Below are 24,017 nucleotides of genomic sequence, written 5' to 3' on the forward strand. Positions count from 1 at the left end.
TGAGATAGCGAAATTGCATAGTAGATTATGGAGTATTTTAAGAAGTCGCGAAATTATTATTGTCATAAAAAAGAAAAAAAAAATAGAGGGATCTCGAATCAAAATAAGATGTTTTTTAAAGACATTTGTTTTGCATAAACTCGACCGGGATGGTATGGCATCCATCTACCTGTAGGGTTCAAGTACCAAATGTGAAAAATCGAGTGTATTCATAACTTATTTATAATCTAGAAAATATGAATACAAACAAGAAACATGGGTGTGTATGGCACAATAAGGATATGACAATAGTCAAATTTTTTTTTTTTTTTTTAAAGATATGAATACAATAGAGATGCATCAAATATATATATATATACACACACACACACACATTTTTATAAATATGAATAATAATTTTTGCTCATTTTATCCATATAAACATTGAATGAAATTTTACTAATTTGGAGCTTACAACTATATGTTTGTCAATTTTCTTTTCTAAAATTTAATAATATTTTTTATAATTACCTATAGTTAAATATATTTTGACTGCATTGAATCTCATTGGTTTAAAAAATGAATTAAAAAACACCTATCTAGAAAGTGCCTTAAATATGTCTTTGTTGTGTCTCGGCTATGTCTAAAATATTCAAGTTAATGGCACTCCTAACCATGTCCGACATGGAATATTTAGACCGTATCCCACGTGTGTCCAATATCATTACGACATCCCTAAGACAAGTATATGCTTTCTAGCTTAAAACATATGTGCATATATATATATATATGACACAATTGTAAAAACATGATCTATGCACGGCTCAGTGGGGGCATCTGTCCCCACTGAAATTTTTTATTATTATATTTTATACCTCTAAATTTATACTTTTTTGTATTTATACCCATAAAATTTTGAAATTGCCCCTACTCAAATTATAAAAAAACCCTCTATATAAATTTGTGCCCCCCAAAAGATCGAATTCCTATATCCGTCCCTATATGCACTTTACTTTTAAAGTGAAATGAAATTAGTGTCTTTAACTCATAAATAAAATTAAGAAGTATTACAGACAATTTTGTTCTTAAGAAAAAAGGAAAAAAAAAAAAAGAAAAGAAAAGAAAAAAGAATGTAATTGTTAAAAAGAGGAGAAAAAAGAATTTATTTACTAAAAAAGAAAGTGATAACGTCACTCCAAAGTCATTGTTCTTCATTTGATTTTTGCAATCTGGAACTCAATCAAGTTTTAATTAAAGGATACGGGTCAAACTAGCTCATTTGTACGAGGTTTAAAACAAAACAAAAGTTATTTTCCTTGGATTTGAAAATCAAAACACCAAATTCTACAAAAGGAAGAGACGTAGAAGTACTACTGAGTAATGCAGATGAAAGTGAGATATCAGTAAACGAATGCCGTCATAACATGAGAAACACATTCTTTATTACACCCTATATATAGTAAAGTTCATCTCATGTTAGTAAAGTTCATCTTATCTTATTACACCCTTATAAGTAACCTGTTTTTGAAAAAACAACCCTAAGACATCTCTTCTTTTCAACCCCACCATGACCCCAAACTTTGATGAACATCGTTGGGTCATTCAAATCCGTCGAATCCTAGATGAAGAGCTTGAAGAGGACACTGAAATCCCAATGAGCATCTTCAACGTGCCCAAAACCCTAATGGCTACTGATCCAGATTCATATATTCCACAAGAAGTTGCGCTAGGTCCATACCATCATTCGCGTCCCGAGCTTTACGAGACGGAGAGATGCAAGCTTGCTGCAGCTAAAAGAATGCAGAAAAAGCTCCATAGCATCAACTTCCACTCTCTAGTTGACCAGTTGACACAGCTCGAGTTGAGGATTCGAGCTTCCTAACACAAATACCTAGATTTCAATGGTGAAACCTTAACTTGGATGATGGCAATTGATGCATCATTCTTACTTGAGTTCCTACAAATCTATGCTCTCAAACAAGGTAAGACTCTAACAAGAGTTTATTCTAGGATTTCCCATTTGGTCGATATTGCAGGTAAAAAGTCTGGCCATAATGCCATTCTACGTGACATGGTAATGTTGGAGAATCAAATTCCACTCTTCGTATTAAGGAAGATGTTAGAATTCCAATTCTCATCGTTGGAATTGTCGGATGATATGTTACATTCCATGTTAACGGGATTGTGCAAGGAGGTTTCTCCCTTTAAGATGACAAAGGTGTTACCAAATCTTCAAGTCTCCAAGCATGCTCACGTGCTAGACTTTTTGTACCATGTGATAGTGACGAAATGGGAAGATAATTTTGATCAATCATCCCAAGTAACATATGATCAAGTTGATCAGGATCAAAATGAAGTCAAGGAAGGAGAAGAACAATCCACTGCCAATTCAAGCTATGTTAAACAACTCCTTATTATGATTTGGGAGGTCCTTCCAAATTTTAATAAAAGACCATTTCTAGTGATACAAAAATTGCCTTGGGGTATCATCTCAAACCTTCCACCATTTAGAGTGTTGAAACAAAAGATTGAATTGTCATTCTCTTCCCAAGATATAGAACAAGGCAGTCTCCAAAATGAGAATGCTTCTAACTCGAATACTAACTGTGACAAGCCTCCAATGGCTGTGGAAATCGAAATCCCTTCAGTCACCAATCTCTCCAAAGCCGGTGTCCGTTTCTTACCCAATGAGGGTGGCATCTCAAACATTAGTTTCGATGTTAGAACAAATACATTGTACCTCCCTCAGGTCAGGAGGGAGCCGGCTCCTTCTCCATGGAGCCGGCTCTCTCCCTTTGTGAGAGCCTTTTCCCCCGTCTGAAGTTTCTGCAACCTTCTGCCTCGTCTCCGGCCAGTTGCAACCTGTCTAATTGGGTTTAAACTTTTCTTAGGAGTCCTAATTATGTTCAGTATAGTCCCCAAGATGTACTTATAGAAATTAAAAACAACTACAGAGTCTACAAGTTATACAGATTCCTCATGCTTTAAGAACATAACTAAAACAAATATGGACGAACCATCAATAACAGATTTCCAACACATCTAGGTTATCAACATAGCATCTAAGATACATGTAAAACTCAGTCCAGTATAGTCCCAAGATGTGTTTACAGAAGTTACAAACAAATTACAAATCAACAAGTTCCACAGACCACGCATGCTTATAACACAAGTACTGTAATGAACTTTTAGAAACCCATCATCGAATTAATTCACAGCAAAGATTAGGTTAATTTGACATATAAAACATGCTTGATTCAATTATTATTCCATTAAAACCCTAAAGTATATCTAGGTGCACAGAACACAAGCCAAAGGGAAGGAGAAAGAGAAGAACTTGCCTGTTCAGCCCTTGCTTGTTCTGGCAACACAACCCTCTATCCAACCTTCTTCTGGTTCTAGGTAGTCCACCACCACTACACCTCCTTGGTCCTCCCTATTCTTTCCTTGACAAACCTTACAATGCTCTGTCCTTACAAAATCCCTCTCTGTTTTCACTCTGTAACTTTGAGACGTGACAGAGCTTTTGGTAATTTTAAAACCCTAGGCTAAGACACAACAGAGTATTTATAGGCTTACCATTAAAACCCTAATCCGTGTATAATTATAGACAGAGCCCTAATGTAGTCGGCCCATAACAACACCTACGTTTTAAAACAGTGTCGGCTACATACGTGAATTCCATTATACAATTAAAACTATACCCTAATTTAATAACTAAAATCTTTAACTTAACTTCCTTAAATAAATAAAAGCCAAATAAAAATACAACTAAATAATTAAAGACAGAAAATACATATCATAAAAAAAAAATTTACCAAATAAATCAACTAAAATAACAAAATCCAATTAGGTCAAATAAATCAAACAAAATAAACAATTAAACAATTAATTTAATAAAAATGCACACAAATAATTTAAATTAACAGCAATCAATCAATTAATCAAATAAAACACAATTTAAACAATTAATTAAATTAAAATACTATTTAAACAATTAATTTAAATTCCTGGATTGTCCTTTTAAAATTAGGGGTATCACAGCTGGCGTCTCCTCAACTTGAACTGTAGGTTGTGGTGCCGATTGCGACTGAGCAGCAATCGTTGCCCTCACGGCACTTTGCAATAAACGATTAAACTCCAGTGCCACAGAACCTTCACCCACTTCTACGGGTGCTTCAACATTATCCCTCATCGGGGGAACAACTCTTGGGGGAATCAAGTCCCTAAGAAACGTGTCCTCATCATTTAGCTCCGCCGGATTGGAGCTAGAGCTCTCGCCAACGTCACCCCTTGTTGGCCTAGGGCCAACTTCCCTTAACTCTTCACGTCGTGACATCGTGCTATGAAATGAGAGAATGGTTCAAAAACATGATGCTAAAGTTCACCGTGGACGACTCAACATAAAATGATGACGTACCAACACTTAGCATGCACAACTATACAAGAAACACTTTAACGTAACATTTAAGCACATAAGCACATAAACAATTAAACATATTTGTTCAAATAAATAAACACGTAGCAAGGAATCACGTAAACAATGTAAACAACACCCCACGCAACTCTATGTAGGCCTCTACCCGTCGTCCCAAAGGTTTTCGAAGCCTTACTTTGATACCATTCTGTAACGACCCAGCTCCTCATGGATCCGGATCATTAAACGGGTCCAAACTCGACCCAAAAACATCCAAGGGTGAAACGGTAATTTCACGTTAAATTAAAATGTTGAGTTCCAAAAAGGGCAACATGGTAATTTGCCATATTTCAATAAATTAAGACCCAAAGGACAACATAGTCATTTACGTGCATCACACAATAATTAAAATGAGATCCGGTGTAAAATAATCCTTTTGGGGCAAAAATATAATTATGGCATTTAATTGGGTCATAAAATAATTAATTTCAACTTCAAATGATGCCAAAGTGTAATTTTAAGAACTTAAATTGGTAATTACACGAAAAGGCAGAACCGGTCGACGTATACTCCTTATACGTCGACTGGTTTGGGATATGAACAGTGGAAAAACCCACTGCCATGATACCGGTCAACGTATGGGGAGCCATACGTCGACTGGTTTGGGATCAAGATACCGGTCGACATATGGGATGCCATACGTTGACTGGTTTGGGACGTCAACAACTCAAACATATACTGTGAAGATACCGGTCGAACCGGTTTGGGTTATACGTCGACCGGTTCTAGAAAATCTTCACCCCTACTTTCCACTGTCCTGTGTGACCCTGTACTCCAACTGATGGTCGTTGAACCACCCACGTCACTACACTTATGTGCAAAATTAATACATTTCAACAATAAATTCGAGTACAACAACCACGTTATTAACGTAATTTATCACACGTCACTAAAATACACTAGATGATTTAGTGTAATTAAAAGTTAATTACATTTTAACATCAAATAAAACTACAACAACCATCAACAACATGAATCACCACACGTTTCTTAAATACACAAAAAAAGACTCATGTTTGAATAAAACTTAATTACATTATCCAATGGTCGTAAATGCAAACTTATTTACATTCTCCAAAAATTATGATTATACATGGAATGGCCGAATACAAAATAGCAAAAATCATCTTCTAACAATTTTCAATTTTGAGGTGGATTGGCATCCGCCGATTCTTTTCCAAGACCTGAAAAAAAATATTTATAGTAGGGTGAGCTATATGCTCAGTAGGTGACACTTAAGACTTGCGTCTTGTGTCCCCGTGAATCCAATCAAAGCATAGGCCAATGGGAGATAAGGAAGCATACAACATAGGGGATTAATACAACATTCCAACCAAATTCGAATACAAAGAATGTAGTGCCGTGGAATGCGAATGCATGCCAATGTCACTCCCCATTTTCATTCTCAAAATCATCACTTTCAACTGTTAATACAGCCCGCCCTTTGGTGACCCCGCCGTGACACGAGAGGAGGATTGGCTAATGTCCCTGATCCTTGGTAACCCTGCGGCGTCATTATGGGGCCCAGCTAGCTCAACCACGCTAGGGTGACTCCCTAGTCCCCTCTAGGCTATATTAACCTCTGGCTCGTTGGTAACACCGCAACGACCGGGTTTGCATAAAACCATTTTATCCAAAACACTTCCCCGAAATTCCCAATTTTATTTCGAAACAAATTTCTCCCGTTTCATGCAACCCAATGGTACATGTATGCACATATATTCCATACTTTCAATATTATGGCATTTAAAGAATTACAACACCCAATCAAACATATATAATGTTCAACATTTCTAGAGTGGTCATCAACATAATAAACACAACAAAGCATCATCTAGACATACTTTTCACATAGAACAAGTCATATTCAAGATTGTGAAATTCTCTAGACATCACTTACACAACATTAAGACAATTAATTCTCAATTTAAGCATGTTTATTACACAAAGAAGATAAAATTCACAAAAGAGCAAGAACATCATGCATTAAGGGTCCCTACCTCAAGTTTGCACCAAAACCTTAAAGATGGGTCCTCAAATTCGAACTCCAAAGGAAGGCTCAAAACTGAAATTGTTGGTATGAGTGCGTAGAGCTCGTCGTGCTCTCCGTTTTGCCTCAAATGGTACCTTAATCCGCTAAGTAATGAGAGTGTAATCAACTCTCAAAGATTTGCTTGAAAAAGAAAAAAAAAATGCAAGTTTGAGAGAGTGGAAGAGAAAGTAGCGGGGAGAGAGAATGAGTGAGAGACCAAAAATGGTCTCTAGCCACGTATTTGAGATAGTGGTATGCCCCTCCACTATGAATTCCTTTTCCATTTTTTTTTTTACTTCAATTCTTACACCACACACAAAAATGCACCACATGAATGCTACATAAATCATATAAAATTAAATGCACAAAAATGCAACTAGACCCAATCACAATCCCGTACGCAACATGTGAAAAGACTGAAATACCCCTGCGACAACAAGATTTCCAGAAAACGAAAAATGCCGAAAATCGGAAACGTCACATATACTAGGGCACACATATCCCAACAAGAACATCGTTTATCATGTAGAACAAAATTTTTAAAGGATCTGTGGTGTACGTTTTGATAGTAGTTGCTTTATGCAGATGACTTGTGATAGAACAATTATTTTATCAAGTACAAGAAATTTTTTAGTGGATCTATGTGATACCCCCGGATTTCTGAATGCGGGTTGGCCAGACCCACGCCCGAATACCCGATTATATCAAAAACAAAATCGGCAATAAACGAACACAGAGTACAAAAGAATAAATAGGAATAAATAATTTGCTGAAACAAAATTAAAAGAAAATTTCAATAATAAAACCTCTTAATAAATTATCATTAATAATAAAATCATTTTGATACAATAAATCCTCAATTAATACAACTTGGGAATCCATACTGTGTGGACCCCTAAAAACCAATCTGAACAAGTGACGGCAATAACTCCCTACAACTGAAGAACGAAGCATAAAAGAATCACCTATGTAGAATCGGAAGAATGAAGTAGACTGATCCCCGCTTAGCACGAACAACCTCTATTCCTAACGAATACCTGAAAAATAATGATGGGTCAGGCCCATAAACAAGTTCTACTCTACTACAGTTTAAGCCGAGATCCCATACACGTAAACATCATAGTCAACCCAATAGTAACTAGTAGTCCGTATATATATATATACACACACACACACACACACACTAAAGGAACCTCACTAGAATATATGGTTGTCTCAACCGGAAAAGTAGGCAACATGCGAAACGCACATATAGTGGGCATGAGTACCTAAACCTACCAGGTTACACAACTACACTATATCTAGCTACACATCCCTGGCGATATACGCGCCCTAACCACTGATCCTGAGACTCAAACTCATATCATGACACCATACTTATATATATATAATCTAGTAACCATCATATCTAGTATAAATTAACCCTCCATAAGTCATTCAATTTGTTCAGCTGACCTGACTTGAATATAAGTAGGACTTAACATTTTAGTTAATCCATTCCCTTATATAATAAATTAATTCTCCATAAGTCATTCAACTTATTCAGCTAACCTAACTTGAATATAAGTAGGACTTAACATTTTAGTTAATCCATTCCCTTATATAAAATAGGTAGGACTTAACTGAAAAGTTAATCTGTCCCTAGAATGCCACCGTCCCATACCGGTGCATTAAACCACATAATTCAACAATTGATGTAACGATTAAGGAAATACATCAAACAATGCAGAAATAACTATGATAATATGGTATCAAGTTATCACAAAATAGGAATGATTTATTATTTATTTAAGCTTCCTATATCATATGTCCTACACAAACTGAATCTTATACATGATGATATTTTATTATACTGTCAAATAAGCATTCTCTATATTCAATTCATCCTACACATTTAATCTCAATTGCTAAAATATTTTAAAAGCTTAAACTCATTCATTTGTTTAAAACATTCAAATAGCAAACATCATTATGATTGAGTCTATTTAAATTTATTTAAACCCAAACCTAGCTCCTATTTAATGTTCAGGAATCCTAAGCATGTTTCTACGTTCCATCATTCTACAGATATGAAAAATACATAATTTAAACATGTAAAAATTCACAACAGAAATCAAATCAAAATCATGCATTTATCAATTCATAACACAAAAACAGTTATAAACCAATTTCATAAAACCTATGTTCTAATCTAATTAAATATGCATAATTATTTAATTTTATATGTTTAATAAAACCTGAAATTTCCTAGGCATGTACAGAAACACGAATCAAAGGTAGAGAGATAGAAGAAGAACTTGCCTTAAACTTTCGGATCGAAAGTTAAATTTCTTCTTTCTTGATCTCTCTTTACAGGGGTTTTCTCCTCATTCCTTTCTTTTCCTTCTTCCTTCTCTAACTCTCTCTCTCTAGAATATATCACATTCATATTTCTAACTCCCTTTTACAACCTATAGCAATATATTTATAGGCTAAATAAAATAACCCTAACCTTTTTTCTAATCCAAGTAAACTTGAAAAAAAAAAAAAAAAAAAAAAGAAAAAGAAAAAGAAAATTTAAACTATTAAAAAGATAAGTAAAATATGTTATGTATATAATTTATATATATCTTTATTAAATAAATAAATTATACACATCCTATTATTTATTAATGGATTATCCAATAATACCGAAGTTACCATAATATTATAAAGTAATTTAAAACATAACACGTATCAAATCTATGTATATTTTTATTATTTAAATATAAAATATATATACATCAGATTAAATATTACTACCCAAATTACCATAAAAGTAATTAATAAATTACCCATTATTTATTAATGCATTATCCAATAATACTTAAGTTATCATAATATTATAAAGTAACTAAAACATAATACGTATCAAATCTATGTATATTTTTATTATTTAAATATAAAACATATACATCAGATTAAATATAACTATCCAAGTTACCATAAAAGTAATTGATAAATTACTCATTATTTATTAATAGATTATCCAATAATACTTAAGCTATCATAATATTATAAAGTAACTTAAAACATAACACGTATCAAATCTATGTATATTTTTATTATTTAAATATAAAACATATACATCAGATTAAATATTACTACCCAAGTTATCATAAAAGTAATTATTAAATTACTCATTATTTATTAATGAATTATTCAATAATACTTAAGTTACCATAATATTATAAAGTAACTTAAAACATAACACATATCAAATCTATATATATTTTTATTATTTAAATATAAAACATGTACATCAGATTAAATATTACTACCCAAGTTATCATAAAAGTAATTAATAAATTACTTTCCCTTTTATATATATATATATATATATATATATATATACACACACACAACTATCCATGGGTAATATTCGGTACCCATCCAATCTGCTATCCAATTAGTCCATGGGACCCAATTGGTTGGCCCATTATTACTAACCATAACCATAAAAGAAAAAGAAAAGAAAATAATAAAATAAAAGAAAACATTTAATTTACAATTAATTAAAACACTATTTAAGTACATAATCTAATTAAACAATTAACACATAAACAAATACAAATAACACATAGACACATAATCAAATACTTAAGTAACACTTAATTCAATTAAACCCATAAGCAATTAGTCAAATAATCAATTAAATTATTAAAAATACAATTAAAACAAATAAATAAATACCGAGACTATTATTTTAAAATTAGGGGTATTACATTCTTCCCCCCTTATAAAAGGAATTTCGTTCTCGGAATTGGCCCTTACTTTCTTTCATTATGCTTGAAAATTGTGAGCTAAAAATATCCTCCTATTCCCAAGTAGACATAACCTTACTATGAGGGCTCCACCTAACACCAATATACCAAGTGGTATATAGGGTTTCTCCAAGTGCCATAAAATATACGCATAAACTCCTATGCACCCAGCGCTAATAATTTGGTAATGCTAATCTAGAAGCGACTGCCTCAATTGCGAAACACAATCCTCTAAAAGTCAGTGTAATAAGTAAAATTGACCTTTCTCCAAAAATCGTCTTTCTTCCTACATGGAATACATAACGAGCAAACTATTCCATGATAGAAAAATCTAGTATACGAGGTTGACTATTTATAACATCCCACTGCTGCCTCCAAATTGTGCGCAGTCCCTTACAAAGGGAAGTATTTCTCTCCGACGTATTTTTAAATGAAGTCGAGGTCTGATTGTACAAACCTAGCTTCAATTCCAAACCAACAAATGAGAGGTATGCACGAGGTAATATACAAAACCTCAAACGTTGTCACCCCAACCTCCTTGTGTTAACAATACCACAGAAAAAACTGAAAAGCGAAGTAAATGCTTCCAATTGTCCATGAAAACATAGGATATATGCCTCAAGCATATCCTTTATGGTCTAATTTAATCTCTCGATTAATTCCTCTGTCTATAGATATGAAGTAAAACTGTTACTCTAAAATCGTTATAAAACTCCTTCGCAATAGCACTTTGCATCCACTATAATGGACATCCACATGCTATAACACCACTATCACTGTACTATAGAACTACTATGAAGCTCTAAAATGAACATCACTCCAATTAATGTCCTCAAGCGAACTTTCTCAATCCACCACTCTTATTCCATATGAAAAAATTAAAATTCCAAATCAATGTCGATAATTCCCACCGACCGTCCACTCTTGTTTATTCCTACTTCCATATTCGTTATAAGAAGTTGCTAAAGATTCCTATGATATCCGATGATCAACTTTCCACCTTTCTAACAGGTGTTACACTTAGGTTAATTATATACACGTCTCTATTCGTACTTGTTCACCAAAATTGACATTTGATGTCATGTTGTACCTTCTAACTGTCTGAGTGCACCGAGAAAAAGTATAAGTTTTCCATCTCAGTCGCCCGACTGTCATAACACTATTTATAGATACTACTAAATCGTTCTCCAGTACCTTAAACTCCATCTAAGTAACGTAACACATTCTCCAAGGTCAATTCCAATATTCAAAATTGACCTCCTAAATTACCTTGGTAATAACAAGTGTTATTATTACATATGCTATAAATTCAACTGATAACTCATCAACTAACTGAAAGATTTAAATATCTTATCGATTGTTGAGAGCATCAACTTCCATAATTGCTTCCACCAGACGAAACTTGATATAAAGTGTGAATCACCACTTCTATTCATCTAAACCGTCTCGTGATTCATTCTATTCATATGAACTGAAGTCCTACCAGTTTGAAATAGACAAGAACTAAACTGACCTAACTTATTAGTCAACCAATATCCCATCTAGAATCATAACCCTTGTGCGAAGTTAGCAATCCCTCAACTAAATCCGTGGAAAATGCTCTCTTATTTCCACTTCAATATAGGGAATGGCTACAAATGATCTAGTGATCTCTGATGGTCCATCTCGACTATCTAATAAATATTATACTGGAAACAAAATCACTATGTCCCCCCTCCTGCTTGTCCTCCAAACGTCTGTTTCATACCGTGAAGTATCATGTTTCCACTAGGATAAATAAAGAACTAAAAGTTTTGAAACTCAGTCCTTGCATTCTCCATCCAATTTGTCTACAGAAAGTACCATTAGTCCGGTACCAACAACTTTCGTCTGTACCCATTGTTTAAATTCAAGCATCTTCAAAAGCGAATTATGCAACTAAATCTATTCATCACTGATCTGTGATAAACTTACTGATATTGAAAGTCAATCGGTAATTCCATTTATCAATAATCAACTATGATTTTAACTCAACAAAAGTCAATAAACTACGACTTTTCCATACATACTATGCACCTCATCGTTATATAGGTGTTTGGTCTCACCATCTTGTTTTTGACACACCCTACTTCTTTAAGACAAGTTAGTGTCAATCCGACTTCTTTGTCTAACTTCAAAATAATATGAAATCTTTCCATCCTCCACATAAGTCATCAATTTCCTAGCAACAACTAATTGTTGCAAATTGTGACTAAAAAAAATAATTCCATATTATTTATGGAAATGAAAAGACTTAGTTTTCTCCTCCATGTGCAACACTAGCAAATTCCTCCTAATGACACACCCTCGTGAATAAAATCTTGATTAAGAATTTCTCGATGAATATTTATTCAGTCTCCTATTTTCACTCGGTGTCATTCCAATAAGTACTAAATCCAGTACTAAATCATCCTTCCGACTTGGTAACAACTTCTGAAATTTTCAAGAAGTTGTTCAGTAAATCCAGCACCTCTGATAAATCATCATGGCGTTATAGTGATCTTTATTTACCACTACCTCACTCATACCGAAACATTAACAACCACCAATATCATGGCGTTGTAATATGATACGAATCCTTACCTAACGTAAAGTATATCAAACTAATCGTTCTAGATTGTTTGACTTGTAGTGATGGTTTAATTATCCCATCCCAAAACACACCATAATGACACATGTCCAAGTCCAATAGATTGGCTAGATTTATGTGTATCTACCAAATCCTACAATCGTAAGCTCACAAATCTAGCGTAAATAGCGCTATTATTCCATACTATTAAAATAATAGTTGACTGATCACACACTTGTGTCTCCAACTAAACCACATACCAAATCCCGAGTAATTAATAAAAAATAAAACACGTATGATAAACACAATAAAATAAAATATACTCCTACTTAGGATATCGTTCTTTCTAGAAAAGAAAGTCTCATTTGAAATCAACCTTACTAGATTGTTTCAAAATTTCCTTTTATAGTTTCGTAAATAATCATCCAACCTCGAAACATATTCTTTAAAATATCGCTTAAAAACACAAATGTTTGCCTAAGCAAATACCAAGGGCTTAACCCTCATCCTTCTTATATGCAGAATGTAAATTGTCTAACTTAGCTTTATAAAGCGAATTAAAACGTCACAACATTATATCAATGCCCTCTTGTATGTGATTTAAAAATTATGTATTTCGTTCTGATAAGAACACATCCGATCCCCAAACTCCTGGATAATACTTCTTATATACCTCCTTTAGAGACGATAAGAAAGCTTAATTATTTGTAGATTGATCAACCCCAATTCTACTAATAACATTCGCTATACTACTAGTAATTCAGATCACCTCGCGCGATCATCCATCTTTAAAATTTAGTACCCTCTCTATTGGATACACATAAATCTCCTCTATTAGGATCCTCTTCGGCTTCTACTCCTCGCTTGTCTTCTTTTTGAGATCAACTGAAGTCGTGTTGGCCTTGATATACGGTGACCTATCACGTACACCTAAATCCTTCATTGGCTTATACTTTTAAAGTAACGCCAAACGAACCTAAACCATCGATCCCTCACTCGGCCTTCTGGCAACGAAATCGATAACGTACTCCTTTGGGTTTTTATCGCTTTCGCCCAGAATCCATCCTTTTCCTAGTGCCAACCATTCTATAACTATAGAATATAATTGACATCAGTTCCTCATAACAAACCGTAAATAGAGTATAACGAATCCTAATATGGGCTCTAAGTTTTAAGAGACGCAACACGGAAGTCACATAACGAAAAGACACTCCTAAGGACACTTGAACCTAGAGTGCTCTGATACCAACTGTGATACTCCCGGATTTCAGAATGCGGGTTAGTCAAACCCACGCCCGAATACCCGAAGATATCAAAAACAAAATCGGCAATAAATGAACACATAGTACAAAAGAATAAATAGGAATAAATAATTTGCTGAAAGAAAACTAAAAGAAAAATTCAATAATAAAACCTTTTAATAAATTTTCATTAATAATAAAATCATTTTGATACAATAAATCCTCCATTAATACAACTTCGGAATCCATACTGTGTGGACCCCTAAAAACCAATCTGAACAAGTGACAGCAACAACTGCCTACAACTGAAGAACGAAGCATAAAAGAATCTCCTATATAGAATCGGAAGAATGAAGTAGACTGATCCCCGTTTAGCATGAACAACCTCTACTTCTAACGAACACTTGAAAAATAATTGTGGGTCAGGCCCACAAACAAATTCTACTCTACTACAGTCCAAGCAGAGATCTGATATATGTATACATCCTAGTCAATCTAATAGTAACTAGTAGTTCGTATACACACACACACACACACACACACACACACACACACACACACACACACACTAAAGGAACCTTACTAGATTATAGGGTTGTCTCAACCTGAATAGTAGGCAACATGCAAAACGTGCATATAATGGGCATGAGTACCTAAACTTACCAGATTACGCAACTACACTATATCTAACTACACATCTCTGGCGATATACCCGCCCTAACCACTGATCCTGAGATTCAAGCTCATATCATGGCACCATACTTATATATATATAATCTAGTAACCATCCTATCCAGTGTAAATTAACCCTCCATAAGTCATTCAACTTGTTCAGCTGATCTGACTTGAATATAAGTAGGACTTAACATTTTAGTTAATCCATTCCCTTATATAATAAATTAATTCTCCATAAGTCATTCAACTTGTTTAGCTGACCTGACTTGAATATAAGTAGGACTTAACATTTTAGTTAATCCATTCCCTTATATAAAATAGGTAGGACTTAACTGATAAGTTAATCCGTTCCCAAAATGCCACCGTCCCATACCGGTGCATTAAACCATATAATCCAACAATTGATGTAACGATTAAGGAAATACATCAAACAATCCAGAAATAACTATGATAATATGATATCAAATTATCACAAAATAAGAATGACTTATTATTTATTTAAGCTTCCTATATCATATGTCCTGCACAAATTGAATCTTATACATGATGATATATTATTATACCTTCAAATAAGCATTCTCCATATCCAATTCATTCTACACATTTAATCTCAATTGCTAAAATATTTTAAAAGATTAAATTCATTCGTTTGTTTAAAACATTCAAATAGCAAGCATCATTATGATTGAGTCTATTTAAATTTATTTAAAACCAAAACTAGTCCCTATTTAATGTTCAGGAATCCTAAGCATGTTTCTACGTTCCATCATCCTACAGGTATGAAAAATACATAATTTAAACATGTAAAAATTTACACCAGAAATCAAATCAAAATCATGCATTTATCAATTCATAACACAAGAACAGATATGAACCAATTAAAAAAAACCTATGTTCTAATCCAATTAAACATGCATAATTATTTAATTTTATGTGTTTAATAAATCCTGAAATTTCCTAGGCATGTATAGAAACACGAATCAAAGGGAAAGAGATAGAAGAAGAACTTGTCTTAAACTTTCGGATCGAAAGTTAAATTTCTTATCTTCTCTCTACAGGGTTTTTCTCCTCATTTTTTCCTTTTCCTCCTTTCTTCTCTAACTCTCTCTCTCTAGAATATATCACGTGAATATTTCTAACCCATTTTTACAACCTATAGCTATATATTTTAACCCTAACCATTTTTTCAATCCAAGTCAACTTAAAAAAAATATAAATATTAAAATATTAAAAAGGTAAGTAAAATATGTTAAGTATATAATTTATGTATATCTTTATTAAATAAATAAATTATACACATCCCATTATTTATTAATGGATTATCCAATAATACCTAAGTTACCAAAATATTATAAAGTAACTTAAAACATAACACGTATCAAATCTATGTATATTTTTATTATTTAAATATAAAATATATACATCAGATTAAATATTACTACCCAAGTTATCATAAAAGTAATTAATAAATTACTTATTATTTATTAATGCATTATCCAATAATACTTAAGTTATCATTATATTATAAAGTAACTTAAAACATAACACGTATTAAATCTATGTATATTTTTATTATTTAAATATAAAACATATACATCAGATTAAATATTACTATCCAAGTTATCATAAAAGTAATTGATAAATTACCCATTATTTATTAATGGATTATACAATAATACTTAAGCTATCATAATATTATAAAGTAACTTGAAACATAACACGTATCAAATCTATGTATATTTTTATTATTTAAATATGAAACATATACATTAGAGTAAATATTACTACCCAAATTAGCATAAAAGTAATTAATAATTTACCCATTATTTATTAATGGATTATCCAATAATACTTAAGTTACCATAATATTATAAAGTAACTTAAAACATAACATGTATCAAATCTATGTATATTTTTATTATTTAAATATAAAACATATACATCAGATTAAATATTACTACTCAAGTTATCATAAAAATAATTAATAAATGATTTTTCCTTTTATATATGTATATAATATATATATATATATATATATATATATATATATACACAACTATCCATGGGTAATAATCCGTACTCATCCAACTTCCTATCCAATTAGTCCATGGGACTCAATTGGTTGGCCCATTATTATTAACCATAACCATAAAAGAAAAATAAAAGAAAATAATAAAATAAAAGAAAACATTTAATTTACAATTAATCAAAACACTATTTAAGCACATAATTTAATTATACAATTATCACATAGATAAATACAAATAACACATAGACACATAATCAAATACTCAAGTAACACTTAATTTAATTAAACTCATAAGCAATTAGTCAAATAATCAATTAAATAATTAAAAATACAATTAAAACAAATAAATAAATACCGAGACTATTATTTTAAAATTAAGGGTATTATAATCTATATATAATGAACGTTTTAATAGTGGTTGCTCTAGGGACATGACTTATAATAGAATATTTTGTAACACATAGTAGGAAATTTTTTGAGTATCCATTGCTATTGGTAATGGTAGTGTTTCTAATGTATTGAGATCGAGAGGTTAATTTAAAAACCTAGTTTTCAATGAAATTGGGAGCATTTTTCATTCACAAATAGGAGATTCAATAGTTGCCATTAATAATGAATACATGTAATTGAGTTGAGGGTAAAGTGTTTTATTGTGTTTGTGGCAACTGGGCTTATGAGGGTCTGAGTATTTGTACCAAATCAATGTTGTAGTTGTTCAATTTTCCGAGCTAGGTACAGGAGCACTTAAAAGGTATACATTGAAAAGCGATTATGAAAATTCATTGAGAAATTTAGATCATAATACTATGTCGACAAATATCAAAAGGTGTTGAGTGATGATATAGTTTGGGGTTCTGTTGCAAAACTTTCCTTTTTGGAAATCAAAATTTGTTTTTGTGAAACTTGTTAATTTTGTGGAGAAAATGTCACGTTAAGGTTGCGTTTATTTGGATGTAAAATATTTTTATATATTTTTGATTTTTTTTGTTGTAAAATATTTACGAAGAAAAAAAAAATTAAAACTTAATAAAAATAACATACCCATTAATTTTCGGCAAATTATTTTATACGTCTCACTCGATGAACTTGCCCTCAATATCAACCTAGAACTTTGCCAAATATCAAAAAAAAAAAAAAAAAATCTAAAAAAAAATAAAAATTTTTGAAAAAATATTTAAAGTAAAAACAAACGGAGTTAAGTATAAGTACAAAAATACAAGAATGAAGAACTGGGAAAAGAAAAAAACATTATGAATAATTCTAAAACTTTGGTCAGAGCCATGATGGCTTAATTTCTTATTGTTAATGATTTTTAGGTTCTGGTAGCATGATTATTATCGTAATTATGTAATGAACAATATGAATATTATTCTGTCTAAATTATGTTTATCCCAGATTCAATTATGGGTCGTCCAAAAGTCGCGTTGGAATGTTTAACCCGTTTTTGCATTAGATTGCTGCACATGGTATTGTTTCCAGTAAATCGTTGACAGACGAGTAATAGAATCTCTCTTAAGCAGAAAGACGCCAGAATAGTAACTTACTGTTCACTATATAATATTATAATATTTATACTATGCAGACCTTAAAGCATTAACAATAATTAACAGACATGTTACAACCATCTTCTTCCTCCTCTTCAGGAATACAGGAAAACCAGGATTCAGAACTGGTAAAAAATACGGAAGTAGTGGAATGGACCAATGTTCAAAATAAATTGAACAGATGGACTATCCCTCCAGTAAGTGCAAAAAGCATTTACAAAATCGGAATGCTTAATTTAACTGATCTATGGACTATCAAGACCATGGAACAGACCATGCAATTAAGCACTAAGGATACAATAATTAAGTTATTGTCTTCCCGTGACCTTCAGAGGCACATGCATAAATATAAGTACATCCATATAGGTTTAATTCAAATTGCTTTTAAACCTTTAACCTTGTTAGGTATGGATGCTTGTATTCAAGCAACCCTTAGGGATGCTCGATGTTTGAAATTTCACCCTTCCTTGATGGGTGCACTGGAAACCAGTCTATGTCATGGACCGGTTTATTTTAATGTCTATCCTAGTCTGAATTTATCTTTGACAGATAAAAATATCCATGAGGCAGTTAGTCTTAGGGTTCAGACTTATGGGTATGATTACTTACCTGGATCGGAAGTGATAAGTGTTATTTATCGCATCCATTACAAAGTACTTGATACTATGTGTCCCAATGCCATACGCAAAGACTCTAAAGGAGTAACAGCGTTATGGGATACCAACATGTACACATCAAATGTTGCCACAAAAAGGATGATTCCTTGGAGTGAGATAACATTTCCTGAACACTGGACGATTTCTAATGCCGTTCCAGCACAACCAATTGTTAATCATAGCTTAGACTGTGTTATTCAGGACCAAGATGGTGATGTTTTTCTGAATTTCAGAAAATCCATTGATCTATCCAGATCTACATCATCTAAAGGAAGTCATCTTCCTTATTATGTTTCTTGTCCTCCTTCTCGCCATTCGATCTCGTCGGATTACCGAAAGGAAGAACTCCCTGAAGCGGTTGGTTCCAAACTCAAGCTGAAAGGAATACAACAATCTCAGAATCAAATTCCAAGAGGAGTCTACGAGAAAGCACCAATAGGTATGTCTCGTCGCCAATTTGGAATTGAATTCAGCCCAACTCCATCTGAAATGGGAATCGGAAATGAATCTGTCAAGGATCAATTTGATGATCCTACAGACATCAATGACCTTCATGAATATTAGTTTTAATGGATTTTGTCCCTGATAGAATTGCCATTAATACTGAATTTCAACAGGATCAATATAAAGAATTCAGAAATTGGTATTTTAAAGTTTTTGACCAAAATCAATTACAGCTTTTTAAAACCCAATTTTATGAATTTCTACAAGAACGCAAAATGGTTATACCTTTTGTTTCTTGGTTCTACATGACCAATCATTCTCTTGTTAATATAAACATATTGGATGATTTTCTCAAACCATGGACCACATCTGAAGATAAGGTTTTTCACTCTGTCCATCCTCCCACTGAACATCTAATTCTGAAAAGAATTGACCCTGACAGTGGTTCTAAAGTGGAAACCAAGGCTTATAGCCAACCCAGAATAATTGATCCATCTTGTAATGCTACTAAAAAGGACATTTCTCATGTTTACAGGCAGAACAATTATACTAATGTTTGCTTACAAACGATAGGGTCCCAGCTTGGGAGAATTGAAACGGGAATTGACACGGTATTAAATACAATTAATACTAAGTGTCTTACTGTTAAAACTTCTCCTCCAGAAGCTTCCTTATCCAAAGCATTGGTGAAACCTGCAATTGAAGTTCAAGGCTTCAATCTGACACATCCTAAGAAGAATGAAGAATTTCTTACTCTTCTTACTCAGAAAATTCAAGGACTCAAACTTCAGACTTTATCCCATGATTAATCTGAAATTGGTTCTGATTCTGAGAATGTGTTACCTCATATTGAGGTATTCCAAAATGATTTTACTCAGATGCCTGAGTTAAACCGAATTATCTATGATAAGAATATCCACTCTAATACAGCCCCTGCTCCGAGTAGATATTATTATCCCAGACTCACACCTCAAGATATCTTGTATGAAGAAGATTATTTTCATACACAGAAATCTTTTCATGGCAAGACCATTTATGAATGGAACATAGATGGCAAATCTGATTATCAGATTTACGAGGTTATTCATCAAATGTTGATGTATAGCCAAGTTTGTAAAATCAACAACAATACTGACCCAACCATTGCTAAGTTTGTCGTTGCTGGTTTTACAGGAATCCTTAAAGGATGGTGGGATAATGTTCTCACTGACATTCAGAAAGCTGAAATCTTTTCTGCTACCAAGCTTGTTAAAGATGAAGCTACTCAACAAGCAGGACCTGCTCCTGATGCGGTTTACACCCTCATTACCACTATTATCCAACATTTTATTGGCCCTGAAGGTGCTAATAGTGAGCGGAGTCGTGAACTTCTACAGAATTTACGATGTCCATCTTTAACTCATTTTCGGTGGTATAAAGATGTATTTTTGGCAAAGGTTTTTCAACTCAATGATGCAAATCATGAGCATTGGAAGGCAAAATTTGTGGATGGTTTACCAACCTTTTTTGCCGAAAGAATCAGGAAAAAGCTTAGAGATATGAATAATGGTATCTCTATCCCTTACAGAAACTATACTTATGGTGGACTAGTCAACATTGTAATCCAGGAAGGTCTAGCTCTCTGTAATGATATGAAATTACAATCCCAGTTAAAATCACAAAGATTAACTGGTCGAAAGGAAGTAGGTGAATTTTGTGATCAATTTGCCTACCAGACTCCCTTATCTTATCCTAAACCTAGGAAAAGAAATAAGGTTGAAAAACCTTATAAAAGGAAGTATTCCAAAAGAAAGAATTATTCAAAGGAAAAGGATAATTCTAAACAGTATACTAAGCCTAAAAGGAAATATATTCCTAAAGCAAAGGGTAAAGGAAAACCCAAAGCTGAGGCTAAATGTTTCAAATGTGGACGTATCGGCCACTATGCAAACAAGTGCAGAACTAAGGAGAAACTCAGTAGTCTTCATATCGAAGAAGAACTGAGACTTCAATTAAGTAAATTGTTACTTAATACTAGTTCTTCTGAATCAGAATCATCAAGTTATTATGGGGATGTTGTCATGGAATTACAGTCTTCTTCTTCCTCTGAAGCAGAGATTAAAAACCCTAGATGTTCCTGTAATCCCTCGCATGATGATTATTATAAGGCAATTGTTGAGATGAATGGGTTAAGCTTAAATGTTTTGACTTCGACTCAACAATCCTTATTGGATCTTATAGATTATATCCAGGATCCTCAAATCAAGATGAAAGTCTTTGAAATAGGTTCTGCTCTGGCACGATCTAATGAGGATACGGATAATCCAGATTTTCTGAGAGCAGAAAATCATTACAGCATGAAAGAAGTTCTAAGCAGATTAGAACACCAAGGACAAAATTCTCGTCCTACTAATCTCCCTGATCTCAGAATGGAGATTAATCTTTTAAAAGAAGAAATTCGTCAATTAAAGTCTCGTCAGACTAAGATGGATTTGGAAATTACTCTTTTAAAAGCAAAATCTGCAATTCCATCTTCATCATCCCATGATGAAGTCCCTCAATCAGAAGGTACTAATTATCTCCAACTCTTGAATCAAGTTACTTACCAAAAATGGTATATATCTATCAATTTGGTAATTAATCAGGAGTACACAATCACTAATGCAATTGCCTTAGTTGATAGTGGTGCAGACATGAACTGCATACAGGAAGGATTGGTTCCTACTCAATACTTTGAGAAAACCACTCAAGGTCTTACCAGTGCAAGTGGAGGTAAGATGCAGATTAAGTATAAACTTAATCATGTTTTCATTTGTAAAGAAGGAGTTTGTTTACCATCTACTTTCTTACTCATCAGGAATATGGCACAACAAGTTATTTTGGGCACCCCCTTTTTAGCTTTGATTATGCCAATTGAGAAAATTGATTCTCATGGAATATGCTCTAATTTACATGGCCAGTCAATTACTTTCCAGTTCTTGACCCCACCAGTAAACAAGCATATCAATGCTCTTAAAGATAACATTATCTTTAAGGAAAAGCAACTGAATTATTTGCAAAAGGAGGTATCCTCCTTAGCAATTAATCAAAGATTGGTACAACCCACTGAGCAACAGAAAATTGAGTCACTACGACAAAACTTTCTAAAGGAAATCTGTAGTGAAATTCCTAATGCTTTTTGGGCCAGAAAGAAGCATATTGTTTCTTTATCCTATGAAAAGGGATTTACCGATCGCATGATTCCTTCTAAAGCTAGTCCCAGCCACATGAAAGCTGACTACTTGGAATTATGTAAAACTGAAATCAGCTCTTTAATGGCTAAGAAGCTTGTCACTACTGGCTACTCCCACTGGAGTTGCAGAGCTTTTTATGTTAATAAAAATGCTGAAAAAGAACGAGGAATTCCTCGATTGGTTATTGATTATCGGCCACTCAATCTTGCTTTGAGTTGGATCCGGTATCCAATTCCCAACATCAAAGATCTTTTAGATAGGTTACAATCTGCTGTAATCTTTTCTAAATTTGATCTTAAATCTGGATATTACCAGGTACAGATTACAGAAGAAGACAGGTACAAAACAGCTTTTTGTGTACCTTTTGGACAGTATGAATGGACAGTGATGCCATTTGGATTAAAAAATGCCCCTTCAAAATTTCAACATATTTTGAATGACATATTTAATCCTTTTACTGAATTTTCTATTGTTTATATTGATGATATTCTCATATTTTCAAAATCCATAGATCAGCATTATAAACACTTGAAAATTTTCAAAGATGTCATTTACCGTAGTGGTTTAGTGGTTTCTGCTCCTAAACTAAAACTGTTTTTAACTAAGGTCAGATTTCTTGGACATGAAATTTGTGATGGGAAAATTAGACCTATTAATCGCAGTATTGAGTTTGCTTCTAAATTTCCAGATGAAATTAAGGATAAAACTCAGCTTCAAAGATTTCTGGGTAGCTTGAATTATATTCGAAATCACTACAGAGATCTTGCACAGGACACAGCAATTTTGTACACCAGGTTAAGGAAATCTCCTTCCCCATGGACTTTGGAACACACCAAGGCAGTCCAGAAGATTAAACTCAGAGCCAAACAAATTCCTTGCTTAGCTCTAGCCAATTCTTCATGGTTCAAAATTGTGGAAACAGATGCCTCCAATATTGGATACGGTGGTATTCTTAAACAGAAAAATCCAAACACAGGAACAGAGGAGCTTGTTCGCTTCACTTCAGGAACTTGGAAAAATGCACAATTAAATTATTCAACCATCAAAAAGGAAATTCTTTCTTTGGTTAAATGCATTTATAAATTCCAAGATAATTTAATCAATCAGAAATTCTTGTTACGCATTGATTGTAGTGCTGCTAAACAAGTACTGGAAAAAGATGTAAAGAATTTAGTGTCCAAACAGATATTTGCTGGTTGGCAAGCTGATTTATCTGCTTTTGATTTTTCTATTGAATATATTAAAGGCAGTTCTAATTCTTTACCTGATTTTCTAACTCGTGAATTTTTGCAGGGTTCATGAATCTGCCCCCCCATGGGCAGGGCCGGGGTAATACTCCAAAGGCTCGTGGCAAAAACA

At 33.1% G+C, this 24,017-nt stretch overlaps 1 pseudogene; it reads left to right on the forward strand.

Annotated features, from left to right (window-relative positions):
• Positions 1 to 1,546: 1,546 nt before the first annotated feature.
• Positions 1,547 to 23,046, forward strand: LOC132281599 (putative UPF0481 protein At3g02645; annotated as a pseudogene).
• Positions 23,047 to 24,017: the final 971 nt, after the last annotated feature.

Source organism: Cornus florida, unplaced genomic scaffold, assembly GCF_030987335.1.
Source record: "Cornus florida cultivar Cherokee Brave unplaced genomic scaffold, ASM3098733v1 CherokeeBrave_3.0.0_Hap2_Chr11, whole genome shotgun sequence".
NCBI lineage: Eukaryota > Viridiplantae > Streptophyta > Magnoliopsida > Cornales > Cornaceae > Cornus > Cornus florida.